Raw genomic sequence first — 6,694 nt, 5'->3', positions numbered from 1 at the left:
GTCGAATTCTTTGATTTCGGTGATGGTTAAGTTCAGATGGGTGAGGTTTGGTAGGATAAGAACTTTTTGTGGATATTTTGGCAATGTCGAATTCTCTAACTTCGGTGATAGTATGGTTAGGTTGGGTTAGGTATTGTGAGATAAGCACGTTTTGTGGATATTTTATTAATGTCCATTTATTCGATTTCGGTGATGGTAAGGTTCAGATGGGTGAGGTTTGGTGGGGTATGAACTTTTTGTGGATATTTTGGCAATGTTGAATTCTCTGACTTCGGTGATGGTTAGGTTAGGTTGGGTTAGGTATTGTGTGGTAAGGACGTTTTGTGGATATTTTCGCAATGTCCATTTCTTTGATTTCGGTGATGGTTAGGTTCAGATGGGTAAGGTTTGGTAGGATAAGAACTTTTTGTGGATATTTTGGCAATGTTGAATTCTCTGACTTCGGTGATGGTTAGGTTAGGTTAGGTTAGGTTAGGTTAGGTTAGGTTAGGTTAGGTAAGGTTAGGTATTGTGAAGTAAGCACGTTTTGTGGATATTTTGGCAATGTCGAATTCTTTGATTTCGGTGATGGTAAGGTTCAGATGGGTGAGGTTTGGTAGGATAAGAACTTTTTGTGGATATTTTGGCAATGTCGAATTCTATATTTTCGGTGATGGTTAGGTTAGGTTGGATAAGGTATAGTGAGATAAGCACGTTTTGTGGATATTTTGGCAATGTACATTTATTCGATTTTGGTGATGGTTAGGTTCAGATGGGTGAGGTTTGGTGGGGTATGAACTTTTTGTGGATATTTTGGCAATGTTGAATTCTCTGACTTCGGTGATTGTTAGGTTAGGTTAGGTTAGGTATTGTGAGGAAAGCACGTTTTGTGGATATTTTGGCAATGTCGAACTCTTTGATTTCGGTGATGGTTAGGTTCAGATGGGTGAGGTTTGGTAGGATAAGAACTTTTTGTGGATATTTTGGCAATGTCGAATTCTCTGACTTCGGTGATAGTTAGGTTAGGTTGGGTTAGGTATTGTGAGGAAAGCACGTTTTGTGGATATTTTATTAATGTCCAATTCTTTGTTTCGGTGATGGTTAGGTTCAGATGGGTGAGGTTTGGTAGGATAAGAACTTTTTGTGGATATTTTGGCAATGTCGAATTCTCTGACTTCGGTGATAGTTAGGTAAGGTTGGGTTAGGTATTGTGAGGTAAGCACGTTTTGTGGATATTTAATTAATGTCCAATTCTTTGTTTCGGTGATGGTTAGGTTCAGATGGGTGAGGTTTGGTAGGATAAGAACTTTTTGTGGATATTTTGGCAATGTCGAATTCTCTATTTTCGGTGATGGTTAGGTTAGGTTGGATAAGGTTTAGTGAGATAAGCACGTTTTGTGGATATTTTGGCAATGTCCATTTATTCGATTTTGGTGATGGTTAGGTTCAGATGGGTGAGGTTTGGTGGGGTATGAACTTTTTGTGGATATTTTGGCAATGTTGAATTCTCTGACTTCGGTGATGGTTAGGTTAGGTTAGGTTAGGTATTGTGAGGAAAGCACGTTTTGTGGATATTTTGGCATTGTCGAATTCTTTGATTTCGGTGATGGTTAGGTTCAGATGGGTGAGGTTTGGTAGGATGAGAACTTTTTGTGGATATTTTGGCAATGTCGAATTCTCTTACTTCGGTGATGGTTAGGTTAGGTTTGGTTAGGTATTGTGAGGTAAGCACGTTTTGTGGATATTTTCGCTATGTTTAATTCTTTAATTTCGGTGATAGTTAGGTCCAGATGGGTGAGGTTTGGTAGGATAAGAACTTTTTGTGGATATTTTGGCAATGTCGAATTCTCTGACTTCGGTGATAGTAAGGTTAGGTTAAGTTAGGTATTGTGAGGTAAGCACGTTTTGTGGATATTTTATTAATGTCCAATTCTTTGATTTCGGTGATGGTTAGGTTCAGATGGGTGAGGTTTGGTAGGATAAGAACTTTTTGTGGATATTTTGGCAATGTCGAATTTTCTGAATTCAGTGATGGTTAGGTTAGGTTAGGTTAGGTATTGTGAGGTAAGCACGTTTTGTGGATATTTTTGCTATGTTTAATTCTATGATTTCGGTGATGGTTCGGTTCAGATGGGAGAGGTTTGGTAGGATAAGAACTTTTTGTGGATATTTTGGCAATGTCGAATTCTCCGACTTCGGTGATGGTTAGGTTAGGGTGGGTTAGGTATTGTGAGGTAAGCACGTTTTGTGGATATTTTCGCTATGTTTAATTCTTTAATTTCGGTGATAGTTAGGTCCAGATGGGTGAGGTTTGGTAGGATAAGAACTTTTTGTGGATATTTTAGGAATGTCGAATTCTCTGACTTCGGTGATGGTTAGGTTAGGTTGGGTTAGGTATTGTGAGGTAAGCACGTTTTGTGGATATTTTCGCTATGTTTAATTCTTTAATTTCGGTGAAAGTTAGGTCCAGATGGGTGAGGTTTGGTAGGATAAGAACTTTTTGTGGATATTTTGGCAATGTCGAATTCTCTGACTTCGGTGATAGTAAGGTTAGGTTGGGTTAGGTATTGTGAGGTAAGCACGTTTTGTGGATATTTTATTAATGTCCAATTCTTTGATTTCGGTGATGGTTAGGTTCAGATGGGTGAGGTTTGGTAGGATAAGAACTTTTTGTGGATATTTTGGCAATGTCGAATTTTCTGAATTCAGTGATGGTTAGGTTAGGTTAGGTTAGGTATTGTGAGGTAAGCACGTTTTGTGGATATTTTTGCTATGTTTAATTCTATGATTTCGGTGATGGTTCGGTTCAGATGGGAGAGGTTTGGTAGGATAAGAACTTTTTGTGGATATTTTGGCAATGTCGAATTCTCCGACTTCGGTGATGGTTAGGTTAGGTTGGGTTAGGTATTGTGAGGTAAGCACGTTTTGTGGATATTTTGGCAATGTCCATTTATTCGATTTTGGTGATGGTTAGGTTCAGATGGGTGAGGTTTGGTGGGGTATGAACTTTTTGTGGATATTTTGGCAATGTTGAATTCTCTGACTTCGGTGAAGGTTAGGTTAGGTTAGGTTAGGTATTGTGAGGGAAGCACGTTTTGTGGATATTTTGGCAATGTCGAATTCTTTGATTTCGGTGATGGTTAGGTTCAGATGGGTGAGGTTTGGTAGGATAAGAACTTTTTGTGGATATTTTGGCAATGTCGAATTCTCTGACTTCGGTGATAGTTAGGTTAGGTTGGGTTAGGTATTTTTAGGGAAGCACGTTTTGTGGATATTTTATTAATGTCCAATTCTTTGTTTCGGTGATGGTTAGGTTCAGATGGGTGAGGTTTGGTAGGATAAGAACTTTTTGTGGATATTTTGGCAATGTCGAATTTTCTATTTTCGGTGATGGTTAGGTAAGGTTGGATAAGATATAGTGAGATAAGCACGTTTTGTGGATATTTTGGCAATGTCCATTTCTTCGATTTCGGTGATGGTTAGGTTCAGATGGGTGAGGTTTGGTGGGGTATGAACTTTTTGTGGATATTTTGGCAATGTTAAATTCTCTGACTTCGGTCATGGTTAGGTTAGGTTAGTTTAGGTATTGTGAGGTAAACACGTTTTGTGGATATTTTGGCAATGTCGAATTCTTTGAATTCGGTGATGGTTAGGTTCAGATGGGTGAGGTTTGGTAGGATAAGAACTTTTTGTGGATATTTTGGCAATGTCAAATTCTCTGACTTCGGTGATGGTTAGGTAAGGTTGGGTTAGGTATTGTGAGGTAAGCACGTTTTGTGGATATTTTCGCAATGTCCATTTCTTCGATTTCGGTGATGGTTAGGTTCAGATGGGTGAGGTTTGGTAGGATAAGAACTTTTTGTGGATATTTTGGCAATGTCAAATTCTCTGACTTCGGTGATGGTTAGGTAAGGTTGGGTTAGGTATTGTGAGGTAAGCACGTTTTGTGGATATTTTCGCTATGTCCAATTCTTTGATTTCGGTGATGGTTAGGTTCAGATGGGTGAGGTTTGGTAAGGTTAGGTTGGTTTAGGTATTGTGAGGTAAGCACCTTTTGTGGATATTTTCGCAATGTCCAATTCTTTGATTTCGGTGATGGTTAGGTTCAGATGGATGAGGTTTGGTAGGATAAGAACTTTTTGTGGATATTTTGGCAATTTCGAATTCTCTGACTTCGGTGATGGTTAGGTTAGGTTAGGTTAGGTATTGTGAGGGAAGCACGTTTTGTGGATATTTTGGCAATGTCGAATTCTCTGACTTCGGTGATGGTTAGGTTAGGTTGGGTTAGGTAATGTGAGGTAAAAACGTTTTGTGGATTATTAATCAATGTCCAATTCTTTGATTTCGGTGATGGTTAGGTTCAGATGGGTGAGTTTTGTAGGATAAGAACTTTTTGTGGATATTTTGGCAATGTCGAATTCTCTGACTTCGGTGATGGTTAGGTTAGGTTAGGTTAGGTATTGTGAGGAAAGCACGTTTTGTGGATATTTTGGCAATGTCGAATTCTTTGATTTCGGTGATGGTTAGGTTCAGATGGGTGAGGTTTGGTAGGATGAGAACTTTTTGTGGATATTTTGGCAATGTCGAATTCTCTTACTTCGGTGATGGTTAGGTTAGGTTGGATAAGGTATAGTGAGATAAGCACGTTTTGTGGATATTTAAGCAATGTCCATTTATTCGATTTTGGTGATGGTTAGGTTCAGATGGGTGAGGTTTGGTGGGGTATGAACTTTTTGTGGATATTTTGGCAATGTTGAATTCTCTGACTTCGGTGATAGTAAGGTTAGGTTGGGTTAGGTATTGTGAGGTAAGCACGTTTTGTGGATATTTTATTAATGTCCAATTCTTTGTTTCGGTGATGGTTAGGTTCAGATGGGTGAGGTTTGGTATGATAAGAACTTTTTGTGGATATTTTGGCAATGTCGAATTCTCTGACTTCGGTGATGGTTAGGTTAGGTTGGGTTAGGTATTGTGAGGTAAGCACGTTTTGTGGATATTTTATTAATGTCCAATTCTTTGATTTCGGTGATGGTTAGGTTCAGATGGGTGAGGTTTGGTAGGATAAGAACTTTTTGTGGATATTTTGGCAATGTCGAATTCTCTATTTTCGGTGATGGTTAGGTTAGGTTGGATTAGGTATAGTGAGATAAGCACGTTTTGTGGATATTTTGGCAATGTCCATTTATTCGATTTTGGTGATGGTTAGGTTCAGATGGGTGAGGTTTGGTGGGGTATGAACTTTTTGTGGATATTTTGGCAATGTTGAATTCTCTTACTTCGGTGATAGTAAGGTTAGGTTGGGTTAGGTATTGTGAGGTAAGCACGTTTTGTGGATATTTTATTAATGTCCAATTCTTTGTTTCGGTGATGGTTAGGTTCAGATGGGTGAGGTTTGGTATGATAAGAACTTTTTGTGGATATTTTGGCAATGTCGAATTCTCTGACTTCGGTGATGGTTAGGTTTGGTTGGGTTAGGTAATGTGAGGTAAAAACGTTTTGTGGATTATTAATCAATGTCCAATTCTTTGATTTCGGTGATGGTTAGGTTCAGATGGGTGAGTTTTGTAGGATAAGAACTTTTTGTGGATATTTTGGCAATGTCGAATTCTCTGACTTCGGTGATGGTTAGGTAAGGTTGGGTTAGGTATTGTGTGGTAAGGACGTTTTGTGGATATTTTCGCAATGTCCATTTCTTTGATTTCGGTGATGGTTAGGTTCAGATGGGTGAAGTTTGGTAGGATAAGAACTTTTTGTGGATATTTTGGCAATGTCGAATTCTCTGACTTCGGTGATAGTTAGGTTAGGTTGGGTTAGGTATTGTGAGGTAAGCACGTTTTGTGGATATTTTATTAATGTCCAATTCTTTGTTTCGGTGATGGTTAGGTTCAGATGGGTGAGGTTTGGTGGGGTATGAACTTTTTGTGGATATTTTGGCAATGTTGAATTCTCTGACTTCGGTGATGGTTAGGTTAGGTTAGAATAGGTATTGTGAGGAAAGCACGTTTTGTGGATATTTTGGCAATGTCGAATTCTTTGATTTCGGTGATGGTTAGGTTCAGATGGGTGAGGTTTGGTAGGATGAGAACTTTTTGTGGATATTTTGGCAATGTCGAATTCTCTTACTTCGGTGATGGTTAGGTTCGGTTGGATAAGGTATAGTGAGGTAAGCACGTTTTGTGGATATTTTGGCGATGTCCATTTCTTCGATTTCGGTGATGGTTAGGTTCAGATGGGTGAGGTTTGGTGGGGTATGAACTTTTTGTGGATAATTTGGCAATGTTGAATTCTCTGACTTCGGTGATGGTTAGGTTAGGTTAGGTTAGGTATTGTGAGGTAAGCACGTTTTGTGGATATTTTATTAATGTCCAATTCTTTGTTTCGGTGATGGTTAGGTTCAGATGGGTGAGGTTTGGTAGGATAAGAACTTTTTGTGGATATTTTGGCAATGTCGAATTCTCTGACTTCGGTGATAGTTAGGTTAGGTTGGGTTAGGTATTGTGAGGTAAGCACGTTTTGTGGATATTTAATTAATGTCCAATTCTTTGTTTCGGTGATGGTTAGGTTCAGATTGGTGAGGTTTGGTAGGATAAGAACTTTTTGTGGATATTTTGGCAATGTCGAATTCTCTGACTTCGGTGATGGTTAGGTTAGGTTGGGTTAGGTATTGTGAGGTAAGCACGTTTTGTGGATATTTTAGCTATGTTTAATTCTTTGA

The sequence above is a fragment of the Arctopsyche grandis genome, unplaced genomic scaffold (assembly GCF_051622035.1).
Source record: "Arctopsyche grandis isolate Sample6627 unplaced genomic scaffold, ASM5162203v2 HiC_scaffold_23, whole genome shotgun sequence".
NCBI classification, from domain to species: domain Eukaryota; kingdom Metazoa; phylum Arthropoda; class Insecta; order Trichoptera; family Hydropsychidae; genus Arctopsyche; species Arctopsyche grandis.
This window is presented reverse-complemented; position numbering follows the sequence as displayed.